Source organism: Notolepis coatsorum (assembly GCF_963971535.1).
Source record: "Notolepis coatsorum genome assembly, contig: SCAFFOLD_642, whole genome shotgun sequence".
NCBI lineage: Eukaryota > Metazoa > Chordata > Actinopteri > Aulopiformes > Paralepididae > Notolepis > Notolepis coatsorum.
The window spans coordinates 68587-95514 of NW_028170364.1; the positions used below are offsets into that span (position 1 = coordinate 68587).

A 26928-nucleotide genomic window follows, 5' to 3' on the forward strand; every position below is an offset into this window, starting at 1 on the left:
CTGCACTTTATATGCTCATTTTCATATTTTTCCCGCTGTGAAGCACTTTGAGCTGCAATTCTTGTATGAAAGGTGCCATACAAATAAAGTTGATTGTTATTATTATTATTGTTAACATTATTAGAGTAATGTTACCTTCTTGTCCCGGCTGGATGTGACAAAGTAGCGGCTGTCTGCGCTCCAGTCGCAGGCCCAGATGATGCGCGTGTGCACCGCCGTGTCCTTCCCTGTGTGGGCGTACAAGGAGAAGTGGGGCTCTGGGGAGAAAGACAAAGAAAAGTTTTCTAAGATCTGTGGTCTCGGTAAACACACTGAAAAGCAGCTAATACATCCATTCATTCTGCTAGCATTAACGATTGCATAAGCAGCTGGCTAACGTGAGCTAACGTTAGCTATCAGACCCTGTTAGCTCAAGCTCCTCTTTCAATCTTAACAAGCATTAAACAAAATGGCCCAGTCATCTATTCACTTTTGTTTAATACACGAGGTGTTGTCTCTAATGTTATCTAGCTACGATAGCTCCCGATATCATCAGTTTGGTGCTGGCTGGTTAACGTGAGCTAATGTTAGCTGCTAGCCACAATGCTATACTGTTATACTGGCATATTCCATTCACGTTAGCATGTAGCATGCATGCATCGCCGATCTTTTTTGAGACTAAACTATCCGCTCTTGATGGTCACTTGTGTTGATGTTAGTTTTGTTTCATCAACAAATGAGAGGCAGAACACACAGTGAATGTATCCGTTTTGTTTATTGAACTTTTATTACACTTTTGCTGAAAAATAAGTGCTGCATTGGGTAAATAGGCATTTAAAGATGGCGGATTGTTGACATTTTCTTTGCAGGAAGTGTATTGGCACATTCAAGTTCTGATTGGTTGAAAATTGCCTTCATGTTCGCCACCTACTGCCACCTACTGCTTTGGCAGTGTACTACATCACTGTGCTCAGGTGACAAAACGAAAGTGTGACTCGCCTACTGCTACGTTGCGACCTGGAAAAGCGAAACTCATCTGAAAACGAAGCGAAAGTCTAACCGCAGCCTTAGTGGTTAAGTGCCTTGCTCAAGGACACTTCGACACGCTTCCCGGGAGGAGCGAGAATCGAACCCGGAAACCATCCGATTACCAGATGACCGCTCTACCTCCAAACAATATAATTAACTGATTATGAGATTTAAAAAAAAGAAATGGTGCGAGGACATTCATGATTATTAATTAATAATTTATGAACTCACACACACACACTCCATTCGGCTCCATTCAAATTAATGTCCATCCTAATCCTCTCGAATACTAATTGTAGGACTGTTTACATTTTGACACGTTTCAATTATACCCCCTCCTACAAAAAAAAAGTCAGCGATCGAAATTCCCATCATGACTTATTAAAATATATAAATAAATAAATAAATAAATAAATAAGAAGAAAGTGGCACGGTGGGACATAGGTAGTTGTAGGTTAGGTTCAGGGGTAGTTGTAGGTTAGGTCCATAGATTCAACATGCTTTTGGAACATGGGATATGGATACAAAAGGCATCTTCTCTGCCCCACACACGCACGCACACCACCACCATGATCAAATCCGCAAAAAATATAAATAGAATTCATCAATGACAAAACTGAGGAAAACAAAAACAAACACTGTGCACTTTGGAAATTACTCAACAACCAACTAGGCTGCAGCAAAAAACGAAAAACCAGATTTACAAACAAACATAAAGACAGAAAACACTCATCACAGACAAGCTGGATGTGGCCAAATACCTAAACATATTCTTTACAAACATAGCCACAACACTGGTAAATAAACTACCCTCCCACTCAGGGCATTTAGGGGTAGAACACATCATAGCCTACTACAAAAACCTAGGGGTCCGCAAAGACAACTTCAAACTGGAAATGGTAACAACAGATGAGGTACTCAAAAAACCGAGCGCCCTCCAACCTAACAAGGCCACTGGCCATGACAACATCCCCTCCAAATTCCTCAGAGACTCAGCAGCCACCATCACCCCAGTCATCACACACATAACAAATTTCTCCATAAAACAGGGACACGTCCCCAAAGATTTCAAAATTGCAAGAGTGACCCCCCTGCACAAAAAAGGCAGCAAATTAGAGCCAGGCAACTACCGCCCTGTTTCTATTCTTACCCCCATCTCGAAAGTTATGGAAAAAATAGTCTACAGGTCGAAAAGTACCTTGCGGAAAAAAAGCTAATCTACGAATTCCAATCTGGCTTCAGAACATCCCACTCCACTGACACATGCCTTCTCTATTTGAACGACCACATCAAACACGAGGTGGACGCGGGAAAATACTGCATGCAGGACCATCATGCTGGACCTACAAAAGGCCTTCGACACTGTCAATCACTCCATTCTGATTGACAAGCTAAAAGCAATTGGTTTTGATAGTTCATCAGTGAGCTGGATGCAATACTCTATCCCCCCCCCCCTCCCAGTGAGCTGTGGTGTTCCACAAGGAAGCATACTAGGACCGTTACTGTTTCCTAATTTATGCAAATGACATGTCATCAGCTTGTGACTGCAACTTGTTCCTGTTCACGGACGACTCAGCCCTGCTGGTCTCTGACAAGGACAAGTTGCAGGTTGAAAAAGCCCTCAACTCTGAACTCGGCAGAATCTGCACCTGGCTTGCTGATAACAAATCAAATAACATTTATTTGTAAGGCCCGACAACACACGTTAATGTCCCCATGGGCCGGACACGTCTTCTTTAAACAAGTCAAGAAGAACCATCACAATAAATCAAGAACAAAACAAAAACACCATGAAGTCCAAATTTGTTTAAATAAATCAAATAAATGAATGCAACACTCCCAGGCATACCCTGTGCGAAGGTAAGGAAAAATTCACTAAAACCTAGCAATAGGAAAAAAGCACCACAGGCTGAATGAATGAATGAATGAATGAATGAATGAATGAATGAAAACTTTATTTAACAGATTGCAGAATGGGTACAATACAGTACGGCTCAATACATACAATTGTTAAGGGGATGCAGACCTGAGAAAGACGTTTGTCTTGTTTCCATCAGGGTCCCCCATTTCCAATTCATATAGACATTTATGACATACACAACATACATGACATTTATGGCATAGGGACATATAGGTATTTAGTACCGATACATTTGTGACATAAACGGTATTCAAATATACAGTACTGTTACCCCTAGATCCTGACAGAGTATATACATATGATGGGGAGGGGACTGTACATTAGGAGGGGGTGGGTGGGTGGGAGAGAAATATACATACGGCGGGGAGGGAATATATACATGCGGTGGGGAGGAGACTGTCTATTAGGAGGTGGTGGGGGTTTTGGGCATTTACGGTGGCCAGTTTCGAATTGCAGCCTCCCGTAGGTGCTCTTTAAGAGCGGTTTTGAATGTGGGCAGGGATTCACATTCCTTTACAGCTTTGGGTAGGGCGTTCCACATTGTTGTGGCATAATTGCGAAACGTGTTTAGTCCCTTGTTTGAGCCGAATCTGGGTTTAACATGATTTGTTGAGCTTCCTCTGGTGTAGTGGTTGTGGTATTCACTGACCTTAGGGAAGTATTTTGACATGTACATGGGCACCCCGGTCGTATAGTGTATCTTGTAGACCAGGCCCATTGCAAGTTGCTGTACTCTGTCGTCTACTCTAAGCCATCCTAGGTTGTCAAAGTGGGCAGGGGTGAGGTGGGTTCTGGGGTTCAGGTCAAGTAGTAGTCTGACCAGTTTGTTTTGTGATGTTTGTAATTTTCTGTCTGCACTGTCCTCGCACACGTGCACACGCACTGAATAAAGACCACAATGTACCTTTAATCCCAATATTTGTCTGACCACACCCCTATCAGCTTACCCATATAAGCAGGGGTGGGGCCACCCACTCGCCTCCTTCCCAAGCTTTCACCACAAGGCGAGATCAAGGGCTGCAGCGGCGTCGGACGCCGAGCGTCGCTATACTAACAGAACTTGGTTATAGTCATAACCTAACGTTCTGTATCGTATGATGCCAGCATCAAGACCCCACCAGGTGGGCACTTAGTGACCCCGCCCCCCACATCGCCAGCGTATTCGGACAAAGGCCCCTCAGCCGAGCGGGCCCTGTCCCCCCAATAGTACACCGCCTGGCACACTGACCCTGCAGAACAGGCAGTCAGCATGGCCGTAAGCACACAAAGGTTAACCAACGGAAGCAGGCAGCGCACCGGGGAAAAACCAGGCAACAGGCTGTTAACCCTAGCCTGGAGACTGCGGACAAGACAGGCGCCAGAGGGGACAGCTGAACACAGCCGCACCGGCGGAAGGGGCGTATGCTGGCGTTGTTGCATGACCAAGCCTCCATTTAAAAACCCCCACCCAGAGGGGTTGAGGCAGAGAAGGCTGACACGATTGGCAGACATTATGAACGTGCAGGGGCACCCTCAACCGGTGAACCCGGGAGTTGACACTGCTCCAACACACCAGGGAATCAACCACCTTGGTGTTACCCAATGCGGTGGTTGTTCCTATAACCCCTGAAGAAAAAACTCCAAAACACACCTGCGGGTATACACTGGCTATACCGCAGTACAAGTGTTTCAGTTTTCAAAAAAGGGTTAACCCAGGCCTACGGGTCGACGAAACATTACTTCGGACCGGGCCTGGCGATACGGGAAGCACAGGGTCACCAGAGGAGGTCAAAGACCACCCCAACAGGCCCCTCTTCGCCATGCGTGAGAGAGGAGCGAAAAAGAATGGAGAACCCGCCCCTAAGCACACGTACTTGGTATTCCCAGGCGGTCTCCCAACCAAGTACTAACCAGGACCAACCTGTGTAGCGGCCGAGATCTGACGAGATCGAGCGTGTACAGGTTGGCATGGCCGTAAGCCATTACGACAGTGCTGAGTAAAAAATGTACCCAACCAGGGTCTCCATAGCGCTTAACCCTGTGACACCCGGACCGACCTGGCATTTTTCCCCCTGAAAAAAGCCCAAGTCCCTCAGGGTACCAGAACAGCAGATCTGCATCCCCGGCGGACAACGGGTTCAACTGATCCGGACCAGCGTGACCAGAACCAGTCCCGTGCCCTAACCACGCCGACATGCCTACTCCAGGAGAAAGGGCAGATATGCGTGTTGATCTTAACATGAAAAGAAGGCGCCACCCAGACGTTCGGGCAAGCCGCGCCCGGTGGCCCACCCCCAGGGCGTGAGACCCCTCTACATATGTTCAGATCCATTCCGTCATCATCCCCCAGACATGAACGAGAATCCGTCGATAACCAACCCAGGTCGTGGGATGTGGTCGTCGGAAGAGGAAAAACCTCCATCCCAGTTGCTTTATAAAAACGCCGTTTTAACCTCAAGCAACCAAGGCGTGCCAGTCAGTCGCCTGTTTACAGCGAGCTAGCACCATGCGTGCGTCGGGACACACCCACATCAATGAACAGGCTATTTAGACCTGTCATTGAATCCCCAAGGCGCCCAGGTGAACGACAAGAGGGGTGTGACACTTCCTAACTCCAACTATTTTTTAATAGAAAAGAAGGAAGCACCAACAGTATGTATCCCAGTCTACACAGCCGGGGGTAAAAAAATTTCACATTTTTACATCCCACCACCCTCCCATAGGAAGGAGACGGGAATCCCCAGAGAGACTTCCCACGCGAGCTGTACAGATTGAAAAGAATATATTGCACCTTGAGCCATGTAAAAAATTGGTTTTAGGGCTCTCCGGGGAAGAGGCACTGAACCCATACACACTCAATAATCGAATTGAATCGAATACATACACAATAGAATAGGACACCTTCTAGAGGGTCCACTCACCTTGACAATCTGAGGAGGAGGCTCTGTACTCTGAAGGAGGCTCCCTCACATGGAAGGAGGAGTCCGAACTCACAGAAGGCCCGAATAGGCGCTTGGTGAGGAGGAGCCCTGACCACCCCCCGAAAACAGATCCATCACATGGACCTGAACAGCACACGGAAGTCCTACCAACAGAGACGCACACGGTGACGTACTCTATGGCGGGGGAATTTCTGCGGTGCACACGCCCAATATTCCAGGCCGTGGGACCAGGAAACTCCTCCCCCCCCCCACCCCCCCCCCCTCACCCCGTAACGTGCCGAACCGCAACGTGACAGGAACCTTGAAGGACAGGGGGTGTACCCCTGACCAACAGAAAAAGGGGGAGAGGAAAGGTTACCAGTTCACCCCTTTACGACCCCACACCCATGATACGATGTAATGACAAAAAGAGAGTATGACACAGTCATAGTCAGCTCTATGAAGCGTTTGACAGCTTCACACAGCGCATGAGCTAACCTGCTATCTGATTTTTACTAAGGAAAAAACACCGAATAGAGAGGGCTCTCTAAGAGCCCCGGTCCAAACTTACACATGTGCTTCTGTGGCCAGTCCAACCCAGTTGTAGGTCACATGACACACACAACCCATCATCACCTACAAAAAAAAGGCAAAAACACTCTACAGAGGAACGCCGTTTTTCATAATGAGAGAATACATAATTCTCGATTAGTATCGGCCACAGGCCTTGCTAAGCACACACGAAAGCGACCAAACAATCTTTTCTTTTAGGAAAATAAAGTTTCTCCAGCAGTCTTAGCACAACCTCAGCAATCAAGCTAAGGGTTACATCGCATCCCTACCACACAAAGACACAATGTAGTGCAACAACATGTCTGATAGGAGGATGGAAAAGTCCCCAGGGAACCGGGGGGAAACACAATCCTCCTACTTTACCCTTAATACGGCCAGTTAAAACAGGAAAACCTGTTAATATGTGAACACACTGTTCATTGTCATCACAGGCTGAGAAAAGAATATTCTTTACTCATTTGTCACTAAGCATAGCTTCATAGGTTAGTTACCCCTTAGTTGTGAGTACACGGTACATATAAACACACATGATGTTTCTCACACAACAACCAGATCATTTTCACATCTGTAACAACAACCCGATTTGCACGGAGAAGCTAATTACCAGTGACAAGACAATTCACACAAAACTTGCGTGGTATCCTAAATGTATTGCAGCAACACACGTTTTTGGAAAACAGCGTTATTTACAAAACATGTAGAAGGTAAAGCCAGAAGACGTGTATAAGGTCTGGCCAAACCTTTGTCCTACCCGGAGCGTAGATCAACGAAGTGCAGTCTCAAGGCCCCGTAGAAAACACAGCCGTCCTGTGTTGCGTCGCCGCTCCAACCCGTCGCTACGGTCCCCTTTGTTGACGCAGGCTTTGCCGTCCTGGCCCAGGGCAGGTTCGACGAACATCCTCCGTCAAAGATGACGTCGTAGTCAAGAGTGTTTAAAACATGTTATAATCAAAGCACGTTCAACAGAGTAGCATTAAGCTAACGGCCGCTCCAACCGTCGGTCGCTACTGCCCCTGCCCGCGAGACGCCGAGCGAACGGCGCACGCGACCAGAGGGGAGCTCGCGGCGGCGCGCGAGGAGCCGGAGCTACCCCGCGCTGGGCCTTGGCCGATAGCAGCAAGCTAACGTTTCCTAGTGATCACAGCAAGCTAGCGCCGCAGCTAACAGCTGACTGGCTAACAGTAGGCCCAACATATGTAGGCCACGCAGTGATCACAGCAGGCTAACGCCGCAGCTAACAGCTGACTGGCTAACCGTAAGCTAAGCAGCTATCACCTGAACTTCTACACAATGATATAACACTCACCCAGACAGGCCGCCGTTCTGAAACCCTCCTCACTTTTTAAGAGAAAAGAGAAACAAGATGTCAACACAGCTTTACAACGGTGATTTTACCAACACCCGACGGAGCCAGCACAATACCCAAACTGGCCTGTGTAGCTGACTTGAACATAGATCTTCCGCTATCGAACATCTATGCCCATATCTCCTCGTGAAGGAATACTCTCATTTGGATATGAAAGAAGGGGCTACACGGTGACAGAAGAGATATCCACTCGTCCAGAAAACACAGGGATCACCAGTGTTAATGGTCGCGGCCCACTAGTTAAAACTATAATGGGCTTCAGACCAAGGTCTTCTGTCGCCTAAGAGGCTGAACAAAGGACCCTAGCCTGGGGCCGGTTTTCATAAACATTGTCAATTAGCCCCCATAGCACTAACAGACAAGTGGAGCCTGCCAGCAAACATAACTCACCAAAACCAGGAACCCACCGCTTCTCACAACAGCGGCGCGTCCTACAGCCCAGCTGTGCCTTTACCGCAACCAGCACACAGCAAGGACTGCAGTTGGAAAAGCATGTAGCGGCGCGAACTCCCAATACGAAAACCGGTGGAGGATTTTTAGAATGATCATCATCTTCCAGACACTCCAGTACGAAGACAATATCGCCATATTTTCTCGAAAATAGTGAGAGAGAAAATAAAGATATGATGTCAACGTATCCTTGCTTTCCAACTCTTCTCCTACCATCACATCACTTCAAGTGTGGGGATCTACCGAGGCACTTCCTTGTGGTGAAAGCGAGAAGGAGGCGAGTGGGTGGCCCCACCCCTGCTTATATGGGTAAGCTGATAGGGGTGTGGTCAGACAAATATTGGGATTAAAGGTACATTGTGGTCTTTATTCAGTGCGTGTGCACGTGTGCGAGGACAGTGCAGAGAGTGACGCCGAGCGAGAGCTAATACGATACAGAACTATCATTACACCTGGGTAAAACAGAATCCATTCTCTTTGGATCAAATAACAAACTCAGCAAGACCGATGGCTTCTCAGTTACAGTGACAATATTGTCACAAGGAAAGATGAAATCCTAGAGGCAAATCTTTCCTGTGACAAAATGGCAACAAATGTAATAAAAAAAGTCAACCAACAAACAAGATTCTTGTACCGGATCTCCTCTCTTGTAAACAAGAATACCCAGGAGCACTCATTCAAGGGTTCTACGACTATGCTTGCACCTCAAAGGCGCTAAAAACAAGACTACAAACATCACAAAACAAACTGGTCCAACTACTGCTTGGCATTACTCCTAAAACCCACCTTACCCCTGCACATTTTGACAATCTAAGATGGCTTAGAGTAGACGACAGAGTACAGCAACTTGCAATGGGCCTGGTCTACAAGATTCACTACACCACTAAGGTACCATGTACATGTCAAAATACTTTCCAAAGGTCTGTGAATTCCAAGACCACAACACCAGAGGGAGCTCCACAAATCATGTTAAACCCAGATTCTGCAATTATGCCACATCAATGTGGAACACCCTACCCACAGCCGGAACGGAATGTGAATCCCTACCCTCCTTCAAAACCTCTCTCAAAGAGCACCTACGGGTGGCTGCAATTAGAAACTGGCCCCGGTAAATGTCCAAATCCCCCCCCCCCCCCCCCAACCAATGTAGTCTCTTCCCCTTCGGATGTATATATTTTGTTATGATAAGGGATGTCCGATATTATCGGCCTACCGATATTATCGGCCGATATTGGCATTAAAATGTGATATCGGAAATTATCTGTATCGTTTTTTTATTTTTATTTTTTATTTTACATTTATTTAACCTTTATTTACCCAGGCAAGCAAGTAAGAACAAATTCTGATTTTATTTATTGTCAAAAGTATGCATAATGTTGTGTTAATTCCACGACAAGAGATATGTAATGTTAATTACCTGAAATTATTCTGTTTTTTGGGGGGGGAACCCCTGCATATATCGGTATCGGTTGATATCGGAAATTAAGAGCTGGACAATATCGGTATATCGGATATCGGTAAAAAAAACAATATCGAACATCCCTAGTTATGATCTCTTTTTCTTACACAGTACTGTATACTTGTATGTCATAATTGTCTTGATGAATTGAAAATGGGGGACCCTGATGTAAACAAGACAAACGTCTTTTTCTGGTCTGCATCCTCTTAGCAGTTGTGTGTATTGAGCCGTACTGTATTGTACCCATTCTGCAATCTGTTAATAAAGTTTTTAATCAATCGATCAATCAAACCGCTGCCTCACAGCAAGAAGGCCCTGGGTTCGAACCCCAGCAGGGGGCCTTTCTGTGTGGAGTTTGCATGTTCTCCCCGTGTTCACGTGGGTTTCCTCCAGGTACTCTGGTTTCCTCCCACACCATAAAGACATGCATGGTAGGTACAGGGACTACAGATGAAAACTAGCTCATTAGCTAATTCTGGCACATTTACATTGATGTGGAAACTGAAGATACATAGAATATACTCAACACACTCTTAGTAGACCCCTCCTGCTCTTGCTGATACCCCAGTTTCACACTTGCATACACCCTCTCACACACAACATACAAGCACTCATTCATCTTCATACTCGCACCTAGACACACGCATCTGTTTTCATACACATGCGCGCGCACACACACACATTTTCACCCCCTACTCCTCCCCTGTTTATTTATTTTGTGTACATAGGCTGTGCATGTGTTTATTTGTTTATGTGTATGATTCTTAACTGTGCTTTTATTTTTAATATATATATATATATTTTTTTTTGTGTATTCCTGTTGGGGCCTCTTTGACATTGGAAATACCTGTTCTTAATGTTTTATCTGGCTAAATAAAGGCAACAAACAAGATGTTGATTAATGTGCTCTGTCCCCGGGTAAAAAATATATAAATAAACTTAAACTTAAAGAAGGGGAATGAAACGGGACGGTCTGTCCCATCTGACCCGTCTGTCCCCCTCTGACCCGTCTGTCCCCCTCTGACCCGTCTGTCCCCCGCTGACCCCCTCTGTCCCCCTCTGACCCGTCTGTCCCCCTCTGACCCGTCTGTCCCCCTCTGACCCGTCTGTCCCCCTCTGTCCCGTCTGTCCCCCTCTGACCCGTCTGTCCCCCGTCTGACCCGTCTGTCCCCCTCTGACCCGTCTGTCCCCCTCTGACCCGTCTGACCCCCTCTGACCCGTCTGTCCCCCTCTGACCCGTCTGTCCCCCTCTGACCCGTCTGTCCCCCTCTGACCCGTCTGTCCCCCTCTGACCCGTCTGTCCCCCTCTGACCCGTCTGTCCCCCTCTGACCCGTCTGTCCCCCTCTGACCCGTCTGTCCCCCTCTGACCCGTCTGACCCCCTCTGACCCGTCTGTCCCCCTCTGACCCGTCTGTCCCCCTCTGACCCGTCTGTCCCCCTCTGACCCGTCTGTCCCCCTCTGACCCGTCTGACCCCCTCTGACCCGTCTGTCCCCCTCTGACCCGTCTGTCCCCTCTGACCCGTCTGTCCCCCGCTGACCCGTCTGTCCCCCGCTGACCCGTCTGTCCCCCTCTGACCCGTCTGTCCCTCTGACCCGTCTGTCCCCCTCTGACACGTCCCCCCCCACTAGAAGACACGCCCCCCCCCCCCCCCCACTAGAAGACACGTCCCCCCCCCCCCCACTAGAAGACACGTCCCCCCCCCACTAGAAGACACGCCCCCCCCCCCCCCACTAGAAGACACGCCCCCCCCCCCACTAGAAGACACGCCCCCCCCCCCCCACTAGAAGACACGTCCCCCCCCCACTAGAAGACACGTCCCCCCGGGCGCCCCCTGCTGGCAGACACATGCACAGCGGTATGACGCAGAACCTCATCCTCAGCTGACGTGGTTTACGAGCCGCTGTCTGTCCTCCACGTCCCTCCAGAGGTTGTCTCCGCGTGCCGCCTGTCTGCCAACGCTTGTCGTCGCGCCTCTGTGTGTCTGTGTGTGCGTGCGTCTGTGTGCGTGTGTGTGTGTGTGCGTGTGTGTGTGTGTCTGTGCGTGTGTGTCTGTGCGTCTGTGTGCGTGTGTGTGTGTCTGTGCGTGTGTGTGTCTGTGCGTGTGTGTGTGTCTGTGTGTGCGTGTGTGTGTCTGTGTGTGTGTCTGTGTGTCTGTCTGTGTGTCTGTGCGTGTGTGTCTGTGCGTGTGTGTCTGTGTGTGCGTGTGTCTGTGTGTGCGTGTGTGTGTCTGTGTGTGTGTGCGTGTGTGTGTGTGTCTGTCTCTGTGTGTGTGTGTGTGTGTGTGTGTGTGTGTGTGTGTGTGTGTGTGTGTCTGTGTGTGTGTGTCTGTGCGTGTGTGTCTGTGCGTGTGTGTCTGTGCACGCACACGGCTATTAAAACAATGGTGGCAAGGAGGCGGAGGAGGCCGGGTAAATCACCTTGTGGCGTGCGCACGTACAAGCGTGCATGCACACACACACACACAGACACACAGACACACACACACACACAGACACACGTCTGCGCGTGAAGTCCCGGTTGTCGCTCCTCCTTTGTTATTCTCCGTCTATCTCTGCCTCTGTATCTATCCGTCTTTCAGTCTTTTCTCCATCTCTCCATCGTTCTCTCTCTCTCTCTCTCTCTCTCTCTCTGTCTGTCTGTCTCGTCGTTTCTTTCGGCCTATCTCTATCCGGAGAAGGTGGAGAAGAGAGAGGTTGAGGGAGGACGAGATGGACGGAGAGGAGAGAGGAGAGGAGGGACAAAGAGAGCAAGAGGACAAACAGAGGTCAAGAGATAAGACTAGACAGAGAGAGAGAGAGAGAGAGATAGTGGGATGGAGAGAGGGAGGGAGGCGAGGAGAAAGAAGGGGGGATGGACGGCGAGAGGGACGGAGAGTGGAGGAGGACGGGAGGGGATGAGAGAGAAGGAGGGAGGGATGGAGAGAAGAGGACAGGAGGGAGGGAAGGAGGGGAGGAGAGAGGGAGGGAAGGGAGTCATTTTGTTTTATCAGCCCTGACATCATTTAACCTTCCTTCTCTGATCTGTGCGTGTGTGTGTGTGTGTGTGTGTGTGTGTGTGTGTGTGTGTGTGTGTGTGTATACAATACAATGCCTGCCCGTGTACCTCTATCCGTGTGAGGAACCAAAATGTCCTCACGCAGGTAGAAAGATTGAGGGCCGGTGATTTTGGCCGACCCTCGCTGTGAAAGAGGGGAGCGTTTTTAAGGTCAGGGTAAGAGGGGCTGGAACCAACGCAGTCGACGGTCCTCACACAGATAGAAATACAAGAGTGCGTGTACTGTATGTGTGTACGATATGTCTGTGTGTGTGTGTGTGTGTTCTCTAGTACGGTTCTGAGTGATTCAGCAGCCAACCAGAATAGACGGGCGCCCCTCCCCCCCACCTATTGTGTGCCCCCCCCCTCCCTCTCTGTTCTGCTATACGGGTAAATGGGAGCTCGCTGGGCTGCTGGTTAGCCGCTGTCGATGCCCATTTAGCCCACCGTGAGCTGCCGAAGCAGACCTGGGATCTGGTGGGATGCAATTCTGTGGGTCATGTTGGGGGGGGGGTTCCTGTTGGTTCTCGACCAAGGCTTTGTCTGGAGCAGCGAGTGCTGCAGGCGGGGGGGTCAGGTTACACACGTACAGGGTTCCCACAGACAATGCAAAATGAAATTCAAGGACTTTCAAGTACTTTCCTAAGCACTCTTTTTCTTTTAAATGCTTGCTGTTTTTTTTTTTTTTATAGAAAAGATAAATCTGTTCTAATATTTATGGCTTAAAAAAAACTATTTCCGACAGTTACACTTTCAAATGAAAAAAAAATCGATTTCTTGATTCAGATTTTTTTTTATCATGGATGAACAAAACTTTCAATGCAAATGGTTGATTTGCATTCATCCCACTCTGTGCAGCTGGTACAGCCACGGTTGGGGGTTTGATTCCCACTGGGGCCACCCACACTGAAAGATGTATGCAGTCATTCCAGTGAAAAGCTTTGTGTCCTATAGGACTAGGAGAGTGCTATAGAAAAGCGTTCATTCATTAATGTTGCCGACCTAGATTCTCCCAGACAGTTCTATGATTCTGCTCACAAACATACTTCTCTAACTTATAGATGGTTTCAACTTAACATGATTAAAAGAGGAGAGAGTGTATTGCACTACCAAAGCTAACTAGCATGTCACACATGCGCTGTAAATAACTATGTACAGATACCGAGATGTCACTCCATGTTACCTGCTACCTGTTACTGCACAATGTTGTTTCTTCTTTTGATTCTATTATATGTACCACTGTATTGCACATCGTTGCGGGCAAGACCACCCGCATTTCATTGTATACCTGTATGCCGTGACAATTAAAACTCTTGACTTGACTTGACTTGAGACTAGAGGAGAGGAACAGGAGAGGAGGGGAGACTAGAGGAGAGGCGACTAGAGGAGATGAGACTAGAGGAGACTAGAGGAGACTAGAAGAGAGGAGACTAGAGAGGAGAGGAGACTAGAGGAGAGGAGACTAGAGGAGAGGAGACTAGAGGAGAGGAGACTAGAGGAGAGGAGACTAGAGGAGAGGAACATGAGAGGAGACTAGAGGTGACTAGAGAGAAGACTAGAGGAGAGGAGACTAGAGGAGAGGAATCAATACTGCAACATGGACTAAAGCCTTTTCCTATTCCATCAAAACTACACCTGACTCAACATGAACACACACCCAAAGCATAAATCATAGAAAGTGTGCCATCTATACAATGTTTGTACCTACCTACAGTACATACCTAGCTAACTATCTACCTACCTACCTACTAGGATGGGGGAAAAATCAATACAGCAATATATCTTGATTCCTACCCTACTACCTACCCATCCATCCATCCATCCATCCATCTATCTATCCACCTTTTAATAATTCATCTCACAACCACCTGACCTCACAGTCTCTCGGGCCAATCCATGGTCCCCCCCACCTTTCTCACCTGCGCTACTGGGCGAGGGCGGGTCCCGTCTCCATAGGGACCAGGTCCGGTCGCGGGACACAGCCAGCAGGAAGTGGGAGTCGGGGGAGAAGGCCATCTGGGTGACGGTGAGGGTGTGGCAGGGCAGCGCCTGCAGCTGACGCCACGAGGTGGAGCTCCACAGCAGCACGGAGGCGTGCTCCGCTTTAGAGGCCTGCACACAGGGGGACACACAGGGGGGACACAGGCATTGATACATTAAATTCAAGGACTTTCAAGTACTTTTCCAAGCTAAATTTGTCCTTTTAACCCTTCTCTTGCGTTTCCAGTCAAATCTGACCGAGTTTAGTTTAGTTTAGTTTATTCTGATCCCCATTAGCCATTGCCACAGGCATAGGCTACTATTACTGGGGTCCACACAAATCAATACAATACAATAAAATCAATACAATACAATTAATACAATACAATACAATAAAACAATACAATACACCTCAATAACACATACAAATATTATATAATAAATAATAAGTTCACCAATCACACATACCCATCTACTCAATCATGTTTCAAGGCATATATTTTCACTTAAAGCACAACAATACATCTCAATACAATATACAAATATATTACAAATCTAAGTTCAACAATCACACATACCCATCTTCTCAATCACCCACTATGTTTACCTAACTGACAGTACCACTCTTTCTTATATGATTTTTAAGGTGTTTTTTAAATGTCTGTTTCTCTTCAACCCTAGTTAGTGCAGGTGGTAAGGAATTCCATGCAGTCATGGCTCTATACACCACAGTTATTTTCATTGCATTTGTTCTTGGCATCTTTACAGTACATCTTTCCATTGACACATGCCTGGTGGAGTAACTGTGTCTGTTGATTGTGAATTGTATCTCATCATATAGACAAGCAGGTTTTTTGTTCTTATATATATTTCTAAAAAACATGATATTTACATTTAGTCTTTGTTCTACCATTAACCATGACAGTTTTTCATGCATGCTTACTATGTTTGACCTTTTCCTACAATTCAGAGCAAGGCGCGCTGCTTTGTTCTGTGTCATTTGTAGTTTTCCCAGTTTTTCTCTTCCAGCACTTCCCCAGATCCCCGGACAGTAATCCAGATGTGAAAGGATCAATCGAGTGACTTCGTTTGTAATCATACATATTGTGTTTTTCATCCAATTGCCTCAAGACCTTATGTTATCCTCCACACTAGGCCTCAGAACATATACAATTGATGATCACCACTTGCATTGAATTTTGTGTATTTATTCAACAGTGACACACCTAGGGCTGCCGCCGTATTGATTTTTTCCTTACCGCACAAATTTGCGAAATATTTCCTACCACCACAGTAACCAAAAAAAAATTTAAATTAAAAAAGTTTGAATGCATTTTTTTTTAGTAGTCTACTCTTTATAGCATATAGCCTGCCTCTAGTCTAAATGTCTATCTTTAGAGGATGACTTTGCAGCATGAATATTGTTTGGGATTCGGCAAGCACGCATTCGTTATTGAAAGTGAAACACGGATTCGAAGTCTCCCCTCTGGTCGTGCGCCATTCACTCGGTGTTGCGGGCAGGGGTGGTAGCGCCCGGCGGTTATCCCCCCTGACCATTTCTTATTATTATTATTATTATTATAAAGTTACTACTTATGATTAACAAAGGCATTCGTTTTGTGGCATTAACGTTATATAGTTACACGTTCAATAACATCAGCGTATTTACCGGACCATAGCAAGGCAAGCATTACTCAATTCATATCTCAGTACCTTCCTTTGCTCAGAGTGTGCTGAGTTGTGCCCATTCTGCGGTCTGTTAATAAAGTTTTCAATCAGACAAGTGTATAGAGTGAAGGGCTTTTATTATAACATTCGTTGCAGTAAAATCATTATGCCTCGTTTAGTACTCCTGTGGAGCGCTGGTAGTCCACTCGTGGCCGGCGGGGAGCTAACGTTATTAGCCTTGTTGTGAGCTCTCATCAATGGCGGACATCCAGGAAGTAAAAAACAAATACGCGCTTGCCGATTGGTGGTAACAGCAGAGGCGGGTGCAAGCGGTGTGACGTAATTGGCAGAATCGACTGTCAATCAAAATTGTTCTGTTGCATTGCTTTGGTTGAGAGTATTATTATAAAAAACATCTCTCTCTCTCCCTCTCTCTCTCTCCCTCTCTCTCTCTCTCTCTCTGCAATGATATAAATGTATCATATCTTCTGACAGGTGCAAGCTCTGTGCCCCTCGAGAAATAAAAACCTCTCACTTTCTCGCGCTGCATTGATATAAATGTATCATATCTTCTCACAGGTGCAAGCTCTGTGCCCCTCGAGAAAGAAAAACCTCCCACTTTCTCGCGCTAAATGCCCCTCTCATGCATATATATTTGTGCCTTGCTCTCATTTGACTCATTGACACAATGAGTAGGCAACTGCTCAGGCGACTTTCTGTCAGAGAGGCTGTGGACCTCATTCTTGAACCAGATGAAGAGGAGATTGAACCAGAGATAGAGGATGTCTCAGAAATGGAAGACAACAGCGATCAAGACTATGAGCCTGACCAACAGTCAACATCACAGTGAATGCAGTGAATGCTGAACTTGATGCACCCACCGGTGGGTCCATATACTGTAGTTGAAAGTACACAATGAAACAGGCTTGCCTTTGTCAAATAAATACATCCCATACATCATTGGGACGGAAGGAATCTCAGGTACAACACTAACTAAAGGATTTCCATCGCCAGTAAACACAGCCTACATGGCAAGCATTTTTATAATATACAGTAAACACTATCTTTGAACTTACTGCAAAATTATAACATGAAATTCACTCCTAGTGTCATTCTGTCTGCCACCCCTTGATTCTACTTGCTTTGACTGTTCAAATGAGATGTCAACCATCAAAATTGAATACGGGGTTCCAGAGATATCGCTGTGCAAAACACACCGGCCAATTTTGACCGAAAATAGTATGGGAAGGGGGGTATGACCGAATGCAAGAGAAGGGTTAAAGGACATTTAAAGGGATACAATTCACTTTTAAATGCTGTTTTTTATAGAAAAGAAAAAATCTGATCCTATATTTATGGCTTAAAACCAATTTCCGACAATTAGTTACACTTTAAATTTAAAATAATAAAATGTCTTGATTCAGAAAGATTTTATCATGGATGAACAAAACGTTTAATGCGAATGGGAATGGTTCATTTGAATTTCAAGGACTTTTTAAGCACCTTGTTAAAAAAATTGCTGTTTTCAAGGAATTCCAGGCCTTGACTTTTTTTTTTGGTCAAAAATCAACCACCAGAGTTCTGTTCAGAGGCCTGGAGACACAGAGAGGTTAGTTCTGTTCAGAGGCCTGGAGACACAGAGAGGTTAGTTCTGTTCAGAGGCCTGGAGACACAGAGGTTAGTTCTGTTCAGAGGCCTGGAGACACAGAGGTTAGTTCTGTTCAGAGGCCTGGAGACACAGAGAGGTTAGTTCTGTTCAGAGGCCTGGAGACACAGAGAGGTTAGTTCTGTTCAGAGGCCTGGAGACACAGAGGTTAGTTCTGTTCAGAGGCCTGGAGACACAGAGAGGTTAGTTCTGTTCAGAGGCCTGGAGACACAGAGGTTAGTTCTGTTCAGAGGCCTGGAGACACACAGAGGTTAGTTCTGTTCAGAGGCCTGGAGACACAGAGAGGTTAGTTCTGTTCAGAGGCCTGGAGACACAGAGAGGTTAGTTCTGTTCAGAGGCCTGGAGACACAGAGAGGTTAGTTCTGTTCAGAGGCCTGGAGACACAGAGAGGTTAGTTCTGTTCAGAGGCCTGGAGACACAGAGAGGTTAGTTCTGTTCAGAGGCCTGGAGACACAGAGGTTAGTTCTGTTACCGAATGTCATTTTTTTTTAACATTGAAAGCTTCTATTGAAGTTTTCGAATGAAGCTTCGAATGTCTGTCGTCCTATTGACGTAATCATAATTTAAAAAAATATATATGTATATCCTCAATTTGAATAAAGTGATTTATCTGATTAAATGAGTAATTAAAAAAAAATTAAATCAACTTTCTTTAATGAATATAACTTGTCGGTTTCGTCAACATAAATAATCCAATAAGGGCACGGTTGGTACGAGTGATGGTGATGTCTTGATGGAGCGCCAAGCGGATGCAGATTTATGATAAACGTTTTATTTAAATTTTTATGACGAGTCATATACTATAATATTAGTGTAGCCTAATCTTTATCTGCAAATGTGAACAGAATGAATAGACACATATTTCTTTTTTTAAATGTATATATATATATATATATTATTATAATTTTTTCAAAGCTTCAAAGTATTGGGCACAGCCCTACGGGGAGGTGAGCTCAGAGTTGTGCTTTAGAGGCCTGGACACAGGAGGTGAGCTCAGTCTAACATTAAATATACATACTACAACAACAACAACAAGGCATTAAACAATGTGCTGGAAGAACCACAACGCCAGAGGGAGTTGTCAAGGTTAACAAGGGAGGGATGGATGGAGGGGGGGGGGGGTGCAGGGAGGGATGGATAGAGGGAGAGAGAAATGGAGGGATGGATGGATATAAGTATGGATGGAGGGGGGGTCGATGGATGGATAGAAGTATGGATGGAGGGGGGAGGGAGGAGGGATCGATGGATGGATAGCGGGGGCGGGGGGGGACTAGAGGAGAGGAGACTAGAGGAGAGGAGACTAGAGGAGACTAGAGGAGACTAGAGGAGACTAGAGGAGAGGAGACTAGAGGAGACTAGAGGAGAGGAGACTAGAGGAGACTAGAGGAGACTAGAGGAGACTAGAGGAGAGGAGACTAGAGGAGACTAGAGGAGACTAGAGGAGAGGAGACTAGAGGAGACTAGAGGAGACTAGGGGAGACTAGAGGAGACTAAAGGAGAGGAGACTAGAGGAGACTAGAGGAGACTAGAGGATACTAGAGGAGAGGAGACTAGAGGAGAGGAGAGGAGACTAGAGGAGACTAGAAGAGACTAGAGGAGAGGAGACTAGAGGAGACTAGAGGAGAGGAGACTAGAGGAGAGGAGACTAGAGAGGAGACTAGAGGAGACTAGAGGAGAGGAGACTAGAGACTAGAGGAGAGGAGAGGAGACTAGAGGAGACTAGAGGAGACTAGAGGAGAGGAGACTAGAGGGAGACTAGAGGAGACTAGAGGAGAGGAGACTAGAGGAGACTAGAGGAGACTAGAGGAGAGGAGACTAGAGGAGACTAGAGGAGAGGAGAGGAGACTAGAGGAGACTAGAGGAGACTAGGAGGAGACTAGAGGAGAGGAGACTAGAGGAGACTAGAGGAGACTAGAGGAGACTTGAGGAGAGGAGACTAGAGGAGACTAGAGGAGACTAGAGGAGAGGAGACTAGAGAGGAGACTAGAGGAGACTAGAGGAGAGGAGACTAGAGGAGACTAGAGGAGACTAGAGGAGACTAGAGGAGAGGAGACTAGAGGAGACTAGAGGAGAGGAGACTAGAGGAGACTAGAGGAGAGGAGACTAGATGAGAGGAGACTAGAGGAGACTAGAGGAGAGGAGAGGAGACTAGAGGAGACTAGAGGAGAGGAGACTAGAGGAGACTAGAGGAGAGGAGACTAGAGGAGACTAGAGGAGACTAGAGGAGAGGAGACTAGAGGAGACTAGAGGAGAGGAGACTAGAGGAGACTAGAGGAGAGGAGACTAGAGGAGACTAGAGGAGACTAGAGGAGAGGAGACTAGAGGAGACTAGAGGAGAGGAGAGGAGACTAGAGGAGAGGAGACTAGAGGAGGACTAGAGGAGAGGAGACTAGGAGACTAGAGGAGAGGAGACTAGAGGAGACTAGAGGAGAGGAGACTAGAGGAGACTAGAGGAGAGGAGACTAGAGGAGACTAGAGGAGACTAGAGGAGAGGAGACTAGGAGACTAGAGGAGACTAGAGGAGAGGAGACTAGAGGAGACTAGGAGACTAGAGGAGACTAGAGGAGAGGAGACTAGAGGAGACTAGAGAGAGGAGACTAGAGGAGACTAGAGGAGAGGAGAGGAGACTAGAGGAGACTAGAGGAGAGGAGACTAGAGGAGAGGAGACTAGAGGAGAGGAGACTAGAGGAGACTAGAGGAGAGGAGACTAGAGGAGACTAGAGGAGACTAGAGGAGACTAGAGGAGACTAGAGAGGAGACTAGAGGAGACTAGAGGAGACTAGAGAGGAGACTAGAGGAGACTAGAGGAGACGAGAGGAGACTAGAGGAGACTAGAGGAGACTAGAGGAGACTAGAGGAGACTAGAGAGGAGACTAGAGGAGACTAGAGGAGAGGAGACTAGAGGAGAGGAGACTAGAGGAGAGGAGACTAGAGGAGACTAGAGGAGACTAGAGGAGACTAGAGGAGAGGAGACTAGAGGAGACTAGAGGAGAGGAGACTAGAGGAGAGGAGAGGAGACTAGAGGAGACTAGAGGAGAGGAGACTAGAGGAGACTAGAGGAGACTAGAGGAGAGGAGACTAGAGGAGACTAGAGGAGACTAGAGTAGAGGAGACTAGAGGAGACTAGAGGAGAGGAGACTAGAGGAGACTAGAGGAGAGGAGACTAGAGGAGAGGAGACTAGAGGAGACTAGAGGAGAGGAGAGGAGACTAGAGGAGACTAGAGGAGACTAGAGGAGAGGAGACTAGAGGAGACTAGAGGAGACTAGAGGAGAGGAGACTAGAGGAGACTAGAGGAGAGGAGACTAGAGGAGACTAGAGGAGAGGAGACTAGAGGAGACTAGAGGAGACTAGAGGAGAGGAGACTAGAGGAGACTAGAGGAAACTAGAGGAGAGGAGACTAGAGGAGACTAGAGGAGAGGGAGACTAGAGGAGACTAGAGGAGAGGAGACTAGAGGAGACAAGAGGAGACTAGAGGGAGACTAGAGGAGACTAAGGAGACTAGAGGAGACTAGAGGAGAGGAGACTAGAGGAGACTAGAGGAGAGGAGACTAGATGAGAGGAGACTAGAGGAGACTAGAGGAGAGGAGACTAGATGAGAGGACTAGAGGGAGACTAGAGGAGAGGAGACTAGAGGAGAGGAGACTAGAGGAGACTAGAGGAGACTAGAGGGGGACTAGAGGAGAGGAGACTAGAGGAGACTAGAGGAGACTAGAGGGGACTAGAGGAGAGGAGACTAGAGGAGACTAGAGGAGAGGAGACTAGAGGAGAGGAGAGGAGACTAGAGGAGACTAGAGGAGAGGAGACTAGAGGAGACTAGAGGAGGAGACTAGAGGAGAGGAGAGGAGACTAGAGGAGACTAGAGGAGAGGAGACTAGAGGAGAGGAGACTAGAGGAGAGGAGACTAGAGGAGACTAGAGGAGACTAGAGGAGAGGAGACTAGAGGAGACTAGAGGAGAGGAGACTAGAGGAGAGGAGACTAGAGGAGAGGAGACTAGAGGAGACTAGAGGAGGACTAGAGGAGACTAGAGGAGACTAGAGGAGAGGAGACTAGAGGAGACTAGAGGAGACTAGAGGAGAGGAGACTAGAGGAGACTAGAGGAGACTAGAGGAGAGGAGACTAGAGGAGACTAGAGGAGACTAGAGGAGACTAGAGGAGAGGAGACTAGAGGAGACTAGAGGAGACTAGAGGAGACTAGAGGAGAGGAGACTAGAGGAGAGGAGACTAGAGGAGACTAGAGGAGGAGACTAGAGGAGACTAGAGGAGAGGAGACTAGAGGAGACTAGAGGAGAGGAGAGGAGACTAGAGGAGACTAGAGGAGAGGAGACTAGAGGAGACTAGAGGAGAGGGAGACTAGAGGAGAGCTAGAGGAGACTAGAGGAGAGGAGACTAGAGGAGACTAGAGGAGAGGAGACTAGAGGAGACTAGAGGAGAGGAGACTAGAGGAGACTAGAGGAGGACTAGAGGAGAGGAGACTAGAGGAGACTAGAGGAGAGGAGAGGGAGACTAGAGGAGAGGAGACTAGAGGAGACTAGAGGAGGAGACTAGGAGACTAGAGGAGAGGAGACTAGAGGAGACTAGAGGAGAGGAGACTAGAGGAGACTAGAGGAGAAGGAGACTAGAGGAGACTAGAGGAGACTAGAGGAGAGGAGACTGGAGACTAGAGGAGACTAGAGGAGAGGAGACTAGAGGGAGACTAGGAGACTAGAGGAGACTAGAGGAGAGGAGACTAGAGGGAGACTAGAGGAGAGGAGACTAGAGGAGGACTAGAGGAGAGGAGAGGAGACTAGAGGAGACTAGAGGAGAGGAGACTAGAGGAGAGGAGACTAGAGGAGAGGAGACTAGAGGAGACTAGAGGAGAGGAGACTAGAGGAGACTAGAGGAGACTAGAGGAGACTAGAGGAGACTAGAGAGGAGACTAGAGGAGACTAGAGGAGACTAGAGAGGAGACTAGAGGAGACTAGAGGAGACGAGAGGAGACTAGAGGAGACTAGAGGAGACTAGAGGAGACTAGAGAGGAGACTAGAGGAGACTAGAGGAGAGGAGACTAGAGGTGAGGAGACTAGAGGAGAGGAGACTAGAGGAGACTAGAGGAGACTAGAGGAGACTAGAGGAGAGGAGACTAGAGGAGACTAGAGGAGAGGAGACTAGAGGAGAGGAGAGGAGACTAGAGGAGACTAGAGGAGAGGAGACTAGAGGAGACTAGAGGAGACTAGAGGAGAGGAGACTAGAGGAGACTAGAGGAGACTAGAGTAGAGGAGACTAGAGGAGACTAGAGGAGAGGAGACTAGAGGAGACTAGAGGAGAGGAGACTAGAGGAGAGGAGACTAGAGGAGACTAGAGGAGAGGAGAGGAGACTAGAGGAGACTAGAGGAGACTAGAGGAGAGGAGACTAGAGGAGACTAGAGGAGACTAGAGGAGAGAGACTAGAGGAGACTAGAGGAGAGGAGACTAGAGGAGACTAGAGGAGAGGAGACTAGAGGAGACTAGAGGAGACTAGAGGAGAGGAGACTAGAGGAGACTAGAGGAAACTAGAGGAGAGGAGACTAGAGGAGACTAGAGGAGAGGAGACTAGAGGAGACTAGAGAGGAGACTAGAGGAGACAAGAGGAGACTAGAGGAGACTAGAGGAGACTAGAGGAGACTAGAGGAGACTAGAGGAGAGGAGACTAGAGGAGACTAGAGGAGAGGAGACTAGAGAAGGAGACTAGAGGAGACTAGAGGAGAGGAGACTAGATGAGAGGAGACTAGAGGAGACTAGAGGAGAGGAGACTAGAGAGAGGAGACTAGAGGAGACTAGAGGAGACTAGAGGGGACTAGAGGAGAGGAGACTAGAGGAGACTAGAGGAGACTAGAGGGGACTAGAGGAGAGGAGACTAGAGGAGACTAGAGGAGAGGAGACTAGAGGAGAGGAGAGGAGACTAGAGGAGACTAGAGGAGAGGAGACTAGAGGAGACTAGAGGAGAGGAGACTAGAGGGAGAGGAGAGGAGACTAGAGGAGACTAGAGGAGAGGAGACTAGAGGAGAGGAGACTAGAGGAGAGGAGACTAGAGGAGACTAGAGGAGACTAGAGGAGAGGAGACTAGAGAGACTAGAGGAGAGGAGACTAGAGGAGAGGAGACTAGAGGAGAGGAGACTAGAGGAGACTAGAGGAGACTAGAGGGAGACTAGAGGAGACTAGAGGAGAGGAGACTAGAGGAGACTAGAGGAGACTAGAGGAGAGGAGACTAGAGGAGACTAGAGGAGACTAGAGGAGACTAGAGGAGAGGAGACTAGAGGAGACTAGAGGAGACTAGAGGAGACTAGAGGAGAGGACTAGAGGAGACTAGAGGAGACTAGAGGAGACTAGAGGAGAGAGACTAGAGGAGAGGAGACTAGAGGAGACTAGAGGAGGAGACTAGAGGAGACTAGAGGAGAGGACTAGAGGAGACTAGAGGAGACTAGAGGAGACTAGAGAGGAGACTAGAGGAGACTGAGGAGAGGAGACTAGAGGAGAGGAGACTAGAGGAGACTAGAGGAGACTAGAGGAGACTAGAGGAGAGGAGACTAGAGGAGACTAGAGGAGAGGAGACTAGAGGAGAGGAGAGGAGACTAGAGGAGACTAGAGGAGAGGAGACTAGAGGAGACTAGAGGAGAGGAGACTAGAGGAGACTAGAGGAGACTAGAGGAGAGGAGACTAGAGGAGACTAGAGGAGACTAGAGGAGAGAGACTAGAGGGACTAGAGGAGAGGAGACTAGAGGAGAGGAGACTAGAGGAGACTAGAGGAGAGGAGAGGAGACTAGAGGAGACTAGAGGAGACTAGAGGAGAGGAGACTAGAGGAGACTAGAGGAGACTAGAGGAGACTAGAGGAGAGGAGACTAGAGGAGACTAGAGGAGAGGAGACTAGAGGAGACTAGAGGAGAGGAGACTAGAGGAGACTAGAGGAGACTAGAGGAGAGGAGACTAGAGGAGACTAGAGGAGAACTAGAGGAGAGGAGACTAGAGGAGACTAGAGGAGAGGAGACTAGAGGAGACTAGAGGAGAGGAGACTAGAGGAGACAAGAGGAGACTAGAGGAGACTAGAGGAGACTAGAGGAGACTAGAGGAGAGGAGACTAGAGGAGACTAGAGGAGAGGAGACTAGATGAGAGGAGACTAGAGGAGACTAGAGGAGAGGAGACTAGATGAGAGAGACTAGAGGAGACTAGAGGAAGGAGACTAGAGGAGAGGAGACTAGAGGAGACTAGAGGAGACTAGAGGGACTAGAGGAGAGGAGACTAGAGGAGACTAGAGGAGACTAGAGGGGACTAGAGGAGAGGAGACTAGAGGAGACTAAGAGAGGAGACTAGAGGAGAGGAGAGGAGACTAGAGGAGACTAGGAGAGGAGACCTAGAGGAGACTAGAGGAGAGGAGACTAGAGGAGAGGAGAGGAGACTAGAGGAGACTAGAGGAGAGGAGACTAGAGGAGAGGAGACTAGAGGAGAGGAGACTAGAGGAGACTAGAGGAGACTAGAGGAGAGAGACTAGAGGAGACTAGAGGAGAGGAGACTAGAGGAGAGGAGACTAGAGGAGACTAGAGGAGGACTAGAGGAGACTAGAGGAGACTAGAGGAGACTAGAGGAGACTAGAGGAGACTAGAGGAGAGGAGACTAGAGGAGACTAGAGGAGACTAGAGGAGAGGAGACCTAGAGGAGACTAGAGGAGACTAGAGGAGACTAGAGGAGAGGAGACTAGAGGAGACTAGAGGACTAGAGGAGACTAGAGGAGAGGAGACTAGAGGAGAGAGACTAGAGGAGACTAGAGGAGAGGAGACTAGAGGAGGAGACTAGAGGAGACTAGAGAGAGGAGACTAGAGGAGACTAGAGGAGACTAGAGGAGAGGAGACTAGAGAGACTAGAGGAGACTAGAGGAGGAGACTAGAGGAGACTAGAGGAGACTAGAGGAGAGGAGACTAGAGGAGACTGGAAGAGACTAGAGGAGACTAGAGAGGAGACTAGAGGAGACTAGAGGAGACTAGAGGAGACGAGACTAGAGGAGACTAGAGGAGACTAGAGGAGAGGAGACTAGAGGAGAGGAGACTAGAGAGAGACTAGAGGAGAGGAGACTAGAGGAGAGGAGACTAGATGAGAGGAACTAGAGGAGAGGAGACTAGATGAGAGGAGACTAGAGGAGAGGAGAGAGAGAGAGGAGACTAGAGGAGAGGAGACTAGATGAGAGGAGAGGGGAGGAACTAGAGGAGACTAGAGGAGACTAGAGGAGAGGAGACTAGAGGAGACTAGAGGAGACTAGAGGAGAGGAGACTAAGGAGAGGAGACTAGAGGAGACTAGAGGAGAGGAGACTAGAGGAGACTAGAGGAGAGGAGAGGGGAGGAGACTAGAGGAGAGGAGACTAGAGGAGAGGAGACTAGATGAGAGAGAGGGGAGGAGACTAGAGGAGACTAGAGGAGACTAGAGGAGAGGAGACTAGAGGAGACTAGAGGAGAGGAGAGGGGAGGAGACTAGAGGAGAGGAGACTAGAGGAGAGGGAGGAGACTAGAGGAGAGGAGACTAGAGGAGAGGAGACTAGATGAGAGGAGAGGAGAGGAGACTAGAGGAGACTAGAGGAGACTAGAGGAGAGGAGACTAGAGGAGACTAGAGGAGACTAGAGGAGAGGAGACTAGAGGAGAGGAGACTAGAGGAGACGAGACTAGAGGAGAGGAGACTAGAGGAGACTAGAGGAGAGGAGACTAGAGAGGAGGAGACTAGAGGAGACTAGAGGAGACTAGAGGAGAGGAGACTAGAGGAGAGGAGACTAGAGGAGAGGAGACTAGAGGAGACTAGAGGAGAGGAGACTAGAGGAGACTAGAGGAGAGGAGACTAGAGGAGAGGAGACTAGAGGAGAGGAGACTAGAGAGGAGACTAGAGGAGAGGAGACTAGAGGAGA

The 26928-nt window shown here is 48.0% G+C and overlaps 1 pseudogene across 1 annotated transcript in view; it reads right to left on the minus strand.

Moving 5' to 3' along the window:
* LOC311248548 (elongator complex protein 2-like) overlaps nt 1–26928 on the minus strand; it is a 67020-nt pseudogene that overhangs the window by 19949 nt on the left and 20143 nt on the right. The window contains exons 2-3 of the transcript XR_014621031.1: nt 14632–14824; nt 136–257 (exon numbers count right to left, since the gene is read on the minus strand). The product of XR_014621031.1 is annotated as an elongator complex protein 2-like (transcript). The remainder of the gene's footprint in view (nt 1–135; nt 258–14631; nt 14825–26928) is intronic.